Source organism: Hyla sarda, chromosome 1 (assembly GCF_029499605.1).
Source record: "Hyla sarda isolate aHylSar1 chromosome 1, aHylSar1.hap1, whole genome shotgun sequence".
Classification (NCBI taxonomy): domain Eukaryota; kingdom Metazoa; phylum Chordata; class Amphibia; order Anura; family Hylidae; genus Hyla; species Hyla sarda.
Window position 1 is genome coordinate 554,647,998 of NC_079189.1, and position 12,429 is coordinate 554,660,426.

A 12,429-nucleotide genomic window follows, 5' to 3' on the forward strand; every position below is an offset into this window, starting at 1 on the left:
GCTCCTACAACGTGCGTGCTCCAATACAGCCTGCTCCGGCAACGTGTTTGCTCCAATACAGCCTGCTCCTACAACGTGCGTGCTCCAATACAGCCTGCTCCTGCAACGTGTGTGCTCCAATACAGCCTGCTCCTGCAACATGTGTGCTCCAATACAGCCTGCTCCTGCAACGTGCGTGCTCCAATACAGCTTGCTCCTGCAACGTGTGTGCTCCAATACAGCCTGCTCCTGCAACACGTGTGCTCCAATACAGCCTGCTCCTGCAATGTGTGTGCTCCAATACAGCCTGCTCCTGCAACATGTGTGCTCCAATACAGCCTGCTCCTGCAACGTGTGTTCAACTACAGCCTGCTCCTGCAACGTGTGTTCAACTACAGCCTGCTCCTGCAACGTGTGTGCTCCAATACAGCCTGCTCCTGCAACGTGTGCGCTCCAATACAGCCTGCTCCTGCAACGTGCGTGCTCCAATACAGCCTGCTCCTGCAACGTGCGTGCTCCAATACAGCCTGCTCCTGCAACGTGTGTGCTCCAATACAGCCTGCTCCTGCAATGTGTGTGTTCCACTCTTGCCTGCTCCTGCAACGTGTGTGCTCCAATACAGCCTGCTCCTGCAACGTGTGCGCTCCAATACAGCCTGCTCCTGCAACATGTGTGCTCCAATACAGCCTGCTCCTGCAATGTGTGTGTTCCACTCTTGCCTGCTCCTGCAACGTGCGTGTCCAATACAAAAGGTATGTTTGACAGGCGATGTAATGAAGCTGTGCTCTGGATGCCGGGAGATGTAAAATAAGGGAAAGTGGCTTGAGTTTTTTGATGGGACATTTAGGGTCTATTCACACGTACAGTATTCTACGCAGATTCAATGCGCAGGATTTTCTGCTGCAGATTTCAATGTAAACTGAACACAGCTTGAAATTCTGTGCATCAAATCTGTGCAGAATACTGTACATGTGAATAGACCTTTAAAAAAAAATGTTTTCCAGTGGTGTACCCCTTTAGGGTCTATTCACACATACAGTATTCTGCACAGATTTGACGCGCAGATGTGATGCGCAGGATTTCAAGCTGTGCTCAGTCATTCAGATTACATTCAAATCTGCAGCAGAAAATCCTGCGCATAAAATCTGTGCAGAATACTGTGTGTGTGAATAGACCCTTAAAGGGGTTTTACTATGAAGATAAATAGGTCTAAACTGATGTATTATGTGAAATGAAACATATTTTCAATGTACAAGTATTTCTGAATTTGTCCTGTTTGAGATTAGATTTGCCCTTGGTTGACCATTTAGGTCATCTACTAACACAGTTGGGCATGATCATTTTGACTGTATAGTGTATGCAAGCAAGGGAGGTTGTGGGAAAGTGTGTGCTCTGTTGCCTGGCAACAGCAGGGTCACAGTTCAGAGAGGAAACCAGGAAGTGATCAGATTTACAAGGGAACAATACAGGGATGTAGGTTATTTTACAACAAAAAAAAAAAGAACTAGCACATTTAAACTCATTTGCATATACTGTATGTGGTACATTTCTATAGGTCAACTTTGCTTCAAGGGAAGACCCCTTTAAAGCAGTTCTCTGATGGAAAACAAATGTTTTCAAATCAACTGGTGCCAGAAAGTTATACAAATTTTTAAATTACTTCTATTTAAATATCTTAATACTTCCAGTACTTCAGCTGCTGTCTGACCACAGTGCTCTCTGCTGCCACCTCTGTCTGTGTCAAGAACTGTCCAGAGTAGAAGCAAATCCCCATAGCTAACCTCTCCTGCACCGGACAGTCTCTGACACGGACAGAGGTGTCAGCAGAGAGCTCTGTGGTCAGACTGGAAAAAACGATACAACTTCCTCTAGCACATACAGCAGCTGATAAGTACTGGAAGGATTTAGATCTCTATCTCTATGGGAGAGCCAAAGATAGCCAAACGGCTCTCCCATAGAGATATATGGAGAGGGCGTGGTGGCCCCTATTTCGGGCCGGGGTTTTGACACACCGCTGTGGTGGAGAGTCGGGGCTCCGTACAGGAGATTGCGGGGGGTCACAGCTGTCGGACCCCCCCCGCGAGCTAAAACTTATCCCTTCTCCTGTGGTTAGTTTTTCTGTACGTCAAGGCATGGGACTAATCCTTTAATTACTTGCTTGTCTCATGTTCTTCAGTAAAATTTCTATTGCTAGCCAGAAACCATTACCAGCTGCTTTTGTTGGATCTCTAATTTTACCAAGAAAAACATCTCTGTGGATTATGTTCTCCCCAAGATTGGTTTTCTTTTAGGCCATGGTCACATAGTGGAATATTTGCAGAATGTCCACCTGGAAAAACATGGGTGGCCATTACGAAAATAGCATGATCTGCCACTAGGACCACTCGGAAATGTTCAGTTTGCATAGACGGCAATCCATTTCGGCAATGAGGTTCTGCCGCAACCTATTTTCCATGCAGAATTTATCTGGCGGATACCACTTAGAAATTCCGCAAATATGCATGTTCCGACATCGCTAGAAATGTGCCATCTTAATAGACCACGATGCATTTCTGATCAGATTCTGCCAAAAGAATTAACATGATCATTCTTTCGGTGGACACCAGAATCGGAACTGCCATGATGGAAACATCTGCCGCAGAAATTTTGCCGTGTGCAGGGACCAGCAGAATCCTATTGAAATCAATGCTGGGACGGAGATGAATTTTTCCGGCAGATTCTGATTGGCAATTTTGCGGCGTGAACATGACCTTATACTCCAAAAACATAGAGATAGGTTCATATGGATTTTTTTTGCGCAGTGGATTTTGAGCAGTGTAAGTGATGATAGTTCTCGTACATAGCTGCAGAATATGCGGATGTTATATAAAAGAAAAAAAAATTGCTGAAATATAGGTAAATATAAATAAATGGATAAAAAAAAAATAAACATATTTACCAATTTTGCCTGTTGGCAGTTGCTTTTTACCCTTTTTTTTTCACTTTGGTTTTCGTGGACATGCACCAAATTTAGCATTTGGTGCACGTTGTTAGTAATTTTGGTGCAAATGTTGAAATCAGCCGTTCACAGCGCCTTTTACACAGAACATACCACCACAGAGGATGGCGTATTTTACCCTGTAGAGCAGCCATTTCGGAGTCCCTCCTGCAGTATATCAGCAAGCGACATGAGTTATTTTCTTTTGTGGGGTTTATAGCCACCATGTGAAATGGATTTTATTTTTAACTTGAGTGTTTTATTTTTTTTCCTGAACCTGTGTGGTCATGTCTAGTGTTGCTCGCGAATATTCGCAATACGAATTTTATTCGCGAATATCGCATGTTCGCGAATTCACGAATATTCGAGAATATAGCACTATATATTCGTAATTACGAATATTTATTTTTATTTTTTTTATTTTTTTTCACAGTACACATAACATTGATCATCCCTCTCTGCTTCCAGCTTGTGTGGTGTAAAGAAGGCTCTAATACTACTGTGTGAGACTGGTGCGCGAATTTTCGCATATGTGAAACTTTGCATATGCTAGTTTTCGCATACGGGAATATTTGCATATGCGAAAATAAAACGCGAATGTTCGCGAATATATGACGAATATTCGTCCATAAATTCGCGAATATTCGCGAATTCGAATATGGCCTATGCCGCTCAACACTAATCATGTCCAATGCTGGCTCAACGGAGGGTGAAGGTCCCTCAGAGACAACTATGTCGCAGTATAGTATTGCGTAGCCCTGGAGGGGTCGCAGGTTTCACAAAAACATTTTCTAATGTGTTTTGACGCCTTTACATTTTCTGACATTGCTATGTGTGTTTTCCATGTACAACATTTTTGGGCGGTGAATTGCCCCAAAGATCGATTTGCGCAAATGATAAATTACTGACCAAAGTAAAAATCACACACAGGACCGTGTTATTTTGAGAAAGTTTAAAAAATAACAGTGGAGAAAATGCACCAAACTTTGGGGCAAAAAGACACTGCGCCAAAGAATTGCGCCAAAGTTAAGGAAAAAAAACACATAAATCCTTTGATAAATACCCCCCATAAATCATAAATTATTTTTCTACAAAGTAGAGAGAAAGAAACAGAACAAAAAAAGCAAAAATGGAGCCATCTATATTATTTTTAATTTATTTATAGTTTTTGGGGGTTCTTTTTGCCATTACTGTTCTGTACTATTTAAACTTATTTTTTTATTATTTTAACGAAGCTAACTGCAAAGTCTAAAATAAAACGTCACCACGTCCTATTAGAAAAAAAAAGACACAGCTTGATGTATTTGTGTTGTTTTAGCCACTGTTATGGCTACTAAAAAGGTCACAAAAGGCTTGTGGCACCACAGAGGTCATTTCTGTTATTCTTAGGAGGGAAGTTTTGACATGTGATATACTACAAAGATAATACAGTCGGTGGCTCGGCCCTTGTCAATCAAGTGATGCCTGCCACACCAGGAACTTGTAGAGGTTGACTTAACTTTCCTTAAGGGCCCTATTTAGTTTCACTATCAGTTTTCTTTAGATTTGACCTCACGGCAAAAAAGAAAAAAAAATGTTAAAATCCCATTCAAGTAGACAATTTTTCACAATTGTCTCCTATGGGAAAAAGAATTAGCAAAACTTGCCTTGGCTGCCATCTCCCATTGTATTTAAGTTGTATATGAGGAGTAAGAAGGAGACGGGACAAATTGAGACGGCATTCTTCAGGAATGCCTGAGCTGCCCGATGAAAGATATTGGGATAGCAGAAGGGGCTGCTTTATCTCTGGAATATGGCACGTAAATAATGTCACTTCGAGGAGCATATAAGTTGGTAGGTCGCTCCGAGTATTTATTAACAGGGCGACAGTCAATCAAATAACACATATAAAAATTCATTTTGGTGCTTTAAAATAACAAGACGCAGCTCATGAAGTTCTTATTTAAGTAAACATTACTATGGATGGCTTTTTGTTTTGTTTTGTTTTTTTTTATAGAATGTTCCTGGCTAATTTAAACAAAGCACAAGCAATATTTTCAGGAAGGTCACGAATCTGCGCAATAAGATAGGTCCGATAAAAAAAAATATATCACAATAGCTGTCTACAGACTTAGGAGCAAGGGAGACAAAATAAAACAATGGGTCCTGAAATTGTCTCACTTGTTAATGGGTTAAGTTGTGAATGTGAAAATATATATTAGGATAGTGTTTTCCAGCTAATAGACTTCCAGCTGTTGTAAAACTACAACTCCCAGCATCCTTGAATAGTCAAAGGCGGCAACAGTTGGAGGCACACTGGTTGGGAAACACTGTATTAGGGAATTGCCCTCTAGCAGTTTTGACCTAGTTTACCTAATGAGCAATCCCATAGAAGAAAATAGGACTTCTGTGTTTGTTGAGGGCAAATGCTCAACAGGCAATTCCCTAATACAGTGTTTCCCAATCAGTGTGCCTGCACCTGTTGCAAAACTACAAATCCCAGCATGCTCGGACAGCCTTTGGCTTGAAAAACTTCCCCCCCTTTCCCCCTTTCCACATGCCTGATCGATGGTGGTCCCAGAGATCTGACTCCTGCTATCAGAATTTCCAGAAATGGGCCCAAAATGAAGCAAAGGGTCTGCAGGCACTTCATGCATTGTCTATGGGAGTGCCAGAGATACCTGAGTACGTTGCTCAGGTATCTCTGCCGCTCTCACAGACAATGCATGAAGCGTGCATTGACACATAACTCTAAGCAGCAGAGAGCTTCAGGGCCCTGTTCTGTGATCAGCCACTTGTCTCTTATCCTGTGGATAGGGTATACGTTTTTAAATACTGGAATACTGCTTTAGGGTAGGGTCACACCTAACTCATCCACAGCATATCTTATGCTGCGGATCCGCTGTTGACCCAACCCATAGTGTGCCTCCAGCTGTTGCCACCCCCCACCCCCCGCCCTGCCTCGCCCCGCCCCCTGGCCTGCTCGCAGCCGCAATCCGCCACTCCGAGCAGTCACACAGGGGCCTGCGAGTCGCAGAGTGCAGCCGGGAGCAGCCGCAATAACTGAGTACACTGCGCATGCGTGCAGCAACTCACAGGCCCCTGTGTGGCTGCTCGGAGCGGCAGATTGCCGCTGTGAGCAGTCCAGGGGGTGGGGTGAGGGGTATACATAGTGGCGGAGATTTATCAAAACCTGTGCAGAGAAAGAGTGGGTCAGTTGCCTATAGCAACCAATCAGATTGCTTCTTTCATTTTTAAAGAGGCTTGTGGAAAAGGAAAGGAGCAATCTGATTGGTTGCTATGGACAACTGCCCCACTCTTCCTCCTATACAGGTTTTGTAAATGCTAGTTGAGGGGTAAAGCCATCTCAGCTTGTCCCCTGTCCATAGGATAGGGGATATCAAGCTGATCAGACCCCTAATGATCCTGAGAATGGAGGGCAAAATTTTCCCTGGAATGAATGGAATCCACTGTGTGTTCGTGGCCAGCCCTTTGTTTATTCTTTATAGGGCTGCCAAACATTTTCCAAACTTTAAACTCAGAAATGTTTGGCAGCATGGCTTATGGTGTGAACTTACCATATCTGTTGTTGTATCTCTGTATTTTTTTTTATTTTTTTTTTTTAGGAGGAGGGGCAAGACATATTCTTTATTTTTAGATAGTTTACATTACATGAAAAAACTGGTGTCACTATAGATATACAATTCCCAGTATTCCTTGTATCTCATGCCTAATATGGCTGAGAATGACAGCTGCTTCCTGGCCCAGAAACTTTAGGATAGAAAAGTCCAAAGAACAAAAATGCTAAGCTTGCAACAAGGGAATCAGCACATTTTTAGCAAAAACATTCTGAAGCAAAGTAAAGTTTTTGGCATTTTTTTTTGGGAGAATGCACTTTCACTATTACAACATAACTAGCAAATGTGATGTAATGGTACTATTAGCTTGGCAGCTCTATTATTCAAGATCAGGGATCGCTGTACATCTACATGCATTAATACACGATACTCCATAAGTGGGTAGAACACTAGAAAAGTTCCTGCATGAAGTAACCTTAAAGGGTTACTCTGCACCTAGACATTATATCCCCTATCCAAAGGATAGGGACTAAGATGTCTGATCACCTCAGCACCCCAGACATTCGGTGCAGGGAGCAAACTTTGCTCTGTGCCGGATGACTGGCGATGCGGAGCAGAGGCTCGTGACGTCACGGTCACGCCCCACTCATGTCATGACGGCCATGCCCCTCAATGCAAGTCTATGGGAGGGGGCGTGACGGCCATCATGCCCCCTCCCATAGGCTTGCATTGAGGAGGCTTGGCTGTGACGTCACTAGCGGGGCGCCGACATGACATCACGATCCTCCTGCACTGCACCCGATGCTCTAAACGAATGCTGGGTGCAGAAGGGAGATCACGGGTGTCCCCAGCGGCTGGATCCCCATGATCAGACATCTTATCCCCTATCCTTTGAATAGAGGATAAGATGTCTAGGGGCTGAGTACCGCTTTAACATATTTCCATTCCCATGTTTCCAAATATATTTATGTAAATTATCATCATGAATGTAACCCGAGTATTTTAGTCTGGGGGGGAAGGAAAGGACAGGCATAAAACTGTTTTCATCTTATCCATCGGCTATGTGACAATTATGCATTCTTTAAATGACTATGTCACCAATATAGAATGTGTCAAAATGATTGGCAGGTTCTTGTCATCTCTTTCTAAAAGAAAAGACTGTGGGAATGCAAAGACATTTTATATTAATATTACTGATAAAGGAGACATCCGGCCAAAGTTGGTAAAAATTTTAACTTAAATTATATATATTTATTTATATATATATATATATATATATATATATATATATATATATATATATATATATGACTCCACAAGGCATCCCAGCTGATTTGTTTCAAAACCCCCATAGCTCCCATAAACAGCCTTTGAAAATCCAGGTACTTCCTGGTTTGTGTAAGGAACTGAGAGCTGCAGAAGACTACATAGACCATCACCCCCTCCACTTGTTTCTTGCGTGAGGTGCCAGCAGGACTGAGCATGTCACATTGTTAGACAAGCAGTGAATATAGACTAGGGAGGTGTGTGTGCCTCTGCCAATCAGGGACAATTACACACTGAGACCTGAGGAGAAGGGAGTGTGATACTGAAAAGTGACCTGTCATCTACTGTAGAGAACAGTCCTCATGTGTGATAAAAACTACTGGACTTCCTGCCTGGAGAGTAACAGGGTATGTATGTGCTCAAAAAAGATTACACTTGTACATTACAAAGTTACATATCCCTAATATGTGCAGCTATATAAAGGTAATTTCTTTTGGCTGGAGTTTCTTTAGGCTAGGTTCACATTTTTTGCTGTTTTTTTAATTAAAATTTTTTAGTAGTAACTTCTATTCTTGATTACAATTTAAGTTAGTGATGAAGATCTATACTCAAAGAGGCCATGTAGCTTCCCCTCCCCCTGGTTAATGAGCCTTCAAATGTTAACATTTAGTCACAAAGATGCTGACTGAATGGCCCAAGACTACTAAAAGCTTTCACCTACTCTAAAACCCCCTTATCTACATCATGTATATACTAGAGACTGGACCAGCTCTCACCAACCATGTTTGACAAAAAGATGATCTACAGAGAGCCTAAGCGTCTTTTTAGATATGCCAAGAAAAGACCAATCTTGATGATCATCACATTTTACTAAGTCTTTACACAACTCAATTATCCCTTACAATCAGTCAATGAACAAGTATTTTCTCAACTGTTGGTTGATCACCGGCCCTTTTACTTCCTGCTAGCTGATATTTGGCCCCTGTAACAGGGCCTTATGGGCAAGGTGCACAGCCCATACAACTCTAATTCTACTATCACCAGTTTGTGTAGCACAGGTGAAATGGAGAATCCCATTGATATAAAAAAAACAACAACTTACCTTTTTTGGGACACCATTGTCTTGGGCACCAATAAACTTGCACTGCTGCTGGGTTTTGGTGACACTTCCTGTTCTACCACTATTGACATTCAAATCAAATACAGAGGTGCTGACTCCTCTGTCCATGTAAGGAACTGTCCAGAGCAGGAACAAATCCCCATAGCAAACCTGTCCTGTTCTCCTGCATTGGACAGTTCAATGAACCTATGACATGGGATTAATAAAGATCCTAGTGCTGGACCTTGCTTTTTGTGAACAGAGGAACTTCCAGACAGAACTTATTTACATTTCTGGGTCTATTAAAAAAAAAAAGTCTAAATATATCTCTATGTCATGTGCTTCCTTCAGTTTTGCCAGAGTGTTCACAGGAAAGAAGGTCTAGCTATGGCTATGTTGACCCAGTGGCACCGATAAGGACAGCCATGCAATGTCCTGCTATCTTAGAACTAAAGCTCTGTCCAGTGTACCGAACCATTAGGTTTCAGATAACAGAAATATATCTGCATTTAGGTTACTTAATAAACATAAACTATTGCTACTTTTCAAACAGAGTCTGTAATACACTGTAAAGTTTCCTAAAGTTCTCCAAAGTCACGGAATATGAATATTTAATAAGCAAATAGAAATATATAATCGGTCAGCTGTTAATCTTTTCATGAAGGAGACCAATAGTCGTGTTTCTTCACTCTGCTGGGAGTTTAGGCTGGCATGTCGTAGGAATATGGTTACAATCGCAGTTCAGTCTTTTTGTGTGGTATTTATAGCCTGATCTGGTGAATGTCAATCTTCACTTTATTGTTATTCTCTAAAATCTGACATCTTACCTTGGCCTCTGCTTTAAAAGAAATCTTGTACAATGACAAAGTATTTATTTTATTGGACTCCTTAAACATTTAATTTATTTGCTTGAGAAATATATCACATGAAGGATTTTATATCAGTCCCACCCGTTGCGTTTAAAACAATGCAGAAAGGGCACTTAATAATATTATGTGTACCTTTGATGAGTTATACAGAGATTGTCTGCTTACTTCTGTCCTTAAGACTTTAGAAAGGAAATATAGTATTCACATAGTATACGCATACCGACTGTATTTACTGGAAGCAGCAAAATACCAGTAGAGCAAATGTTACAGTCATTGGATGAATAAGAGCCACTATTGGCGATACAGTCTAGAGTGGCCTATAACATTAATACATATGAATAACTCAGAAAACCTTTTTTTGGTGTCAATCGTCCATCACGCAACCTAAAACTTTCATCTGGATGACTTTTGGTCTTCTCTGTAAAGGTTTACCTTGCCTCCTCTATTTTTTCACTGAAGGTTCATCGGTGAAAATCAGGTACCAGATATCTGCATCCAAATTATCCTAAATCTTTGGCTTTATTTTACCTTACCTTACCACCTGCATCCAACATCCTCACACAGAATCACCCCCTTACCTAGGGAGTGCAAGAGAGAAATGACCTGGAGCCCCCATTGAAGAAACCTATAGAACTGCAGGAGGAGGAGGGATATTTGATACAGAGTTGTGTTTCCCCAGAGAAAGGGTGGGCTAGCACTACACTGTACTCTCTCTTGTCTAGTAGTACTCCTCTGTGCTCTCTCCTGTCTGATAGCACTCCTCTGTGCTCTCTCCTGTCTGATAGTACTCCTCTGTGCTCTCTCCTGTCTGATAGTACTCCTCTGTGCTCTCTCCTGTCTGATAGTACTCCTCTGTGTTCTCTCCTGCTTGATAGGACTCCTCTGTGCTCTATCCTGTCTGATAGGACTCCTCTGTGCTCTCTCCTGTCTGATAGTACTTCTCTGTGCTCTCTCCTTTCTGATAGTACCCCTTTGTGCTATCTCCTGTCTTATAGCACTCATCTGTGCTCTCTCCTGTCTAATAGGAATCATCTGTGCTCTCTCCTGTCTGATAGTACTCCTCTGTGCTCTCTCCTGTCTGATAGCACTCCTCTGTGCTCTCTCCTGTCTGATAGTACTCCTCTGTGCTCTATCTGATTGCCCTCCTCTGTTATTTCCTTTTTATCTAAATCATGTCTTATAAAATCATGGCTTTGTCCAAGCTGAAGCACAGACATGGAGAAAGTCCAGTAAGTGAGCATGGGCTAGCAATCCTATGTCTGACAGGACAGGAGAGAGCACAGAAGAGTACTATCAGACAGGAGAGAGCATACAGGAGTGCTATCAAACAGGAGAGAGCACAGAGGAGTGCTATCAGACAGGAGAGAGCACAGATGAGTCCTATCAGATAGAAGAGAGCACCGAGGAGGACAATCAGACAGGAGAGAGCACAGAGGAGTACTATCAGGCAGGAGAGAGCATACAGGAGTGCTATCAAACAGGAGAGAGCACAGAGGAGTGCTATCAGACAGGAGAGAACACAGATGAGTCCTATCAGACAGAAGAGAGCACCGAGGAGTACAATCAGACAGGAGAGAGTACAGATGAGGGTGATCAGACAGAGCACAGAGGAGTACTATCAGACAAGAGAGAGCACAGAGGAGTCCTATCAGACAGAAGAGAGCACCGAGGAGTACAATCATACAGGAGAGAGTACAGAGGAGGGTGATCAGACAGAGCACAGAGGAGTACTATCAGACAAGAGAGAGCACAGAGGAGTCCTATCAGACAGGAGAGAGCACATAGGAGTCCTATCAGAAAGGATAGAGCACAGAGGAGTCCTATCAGACAGGAGAGAGCACAGAGGAGTGCTATCAGACACAAGAGAGCACAGAGGAGTACCACCAGACAGGCGAGAGCACAGAGGAGTACTATCAGACAGGAGAGAGTGCAGAAGAGTCTTATTAGACAGGAGAGAGCACAGAGGAGTACTATCAGACAGGAGATAGCACAGAGGAGTACTATCAGACAGGAGAGAACACAGAGGAGTACTATCAGACAGGAGAGAGCACAGAGGAGCCCTATCAGACAGGTGAGAGCACAGAGGAGTCATATACGGCAGTAGAGAGCACAGAGGAGTACTACTAGACAGGAGAGAGCACAGAGGAGTGCTAGCCCACCCTCACTTACTGGACTTTGTCCATGCCTGTGCCTCAGCTTGGACAAAGCCATGATATTATAAGCCATGATTTCTATAAAAAGGAAAAAAACATTTTCTTATGAAGTATATTAGAAAGGTTAATGTTTTGCCAAGATGTAAAACATAGAAAAAGTTTTTAAATCTGACAGTGCCTGTTTAAGATCTACTTGCCTTGGAAGCCCGAGCCATCATACTTTTCAGAAAGTAGACACATTATTTCTTCTACAAAAGAGTGTTCTTTAGGACATAAGTACAAATCAAGAAACCAGAAAATGCCCTTGTAGAAATGCCCAAGGAAGCAGGTATAAAACGATCTAGATCAACAGTAAAATACTTCTGATATGTACATGACTTGAAAGTCCTATCATAGAAGAAGAAGCCACTGCTGCAGAACTGCCATTAACCCCCTAAGGATGCACCCAATTCTCTTTTTGCATTTTTGTTTTATCTTCCTCACCTTCTAAGAGCCATAAATAATTTTCCATTTACAAAACCATACGAAG

The 12,429-nt window shown here is 42.4% G+C and overlaps 1 long non-coding RNA gene across 1 annotated transcript in view; it reads left to right on the plus strand.

Moving 5' to 3' along the window:
• The first annotated feature begins 1,402 nt into the window (after positions 1 to 1,402).
• Positions 1,403 to 12,429, plus strand: part of LOC130293369 (uncharacterized) — an 86,402-nt gene continuing 75,375 nt past the window's right edge. Inside the window, exon 1 of the long non-coding RNA XR_008848189.1 lies at positions 1,403 to 1,452. This is a non-coding gene — a long non-coding RNA (uncharacterized LOC130293369). The remainder of the gene's footprint in view (positions 1,453 to 12,429) is intronic.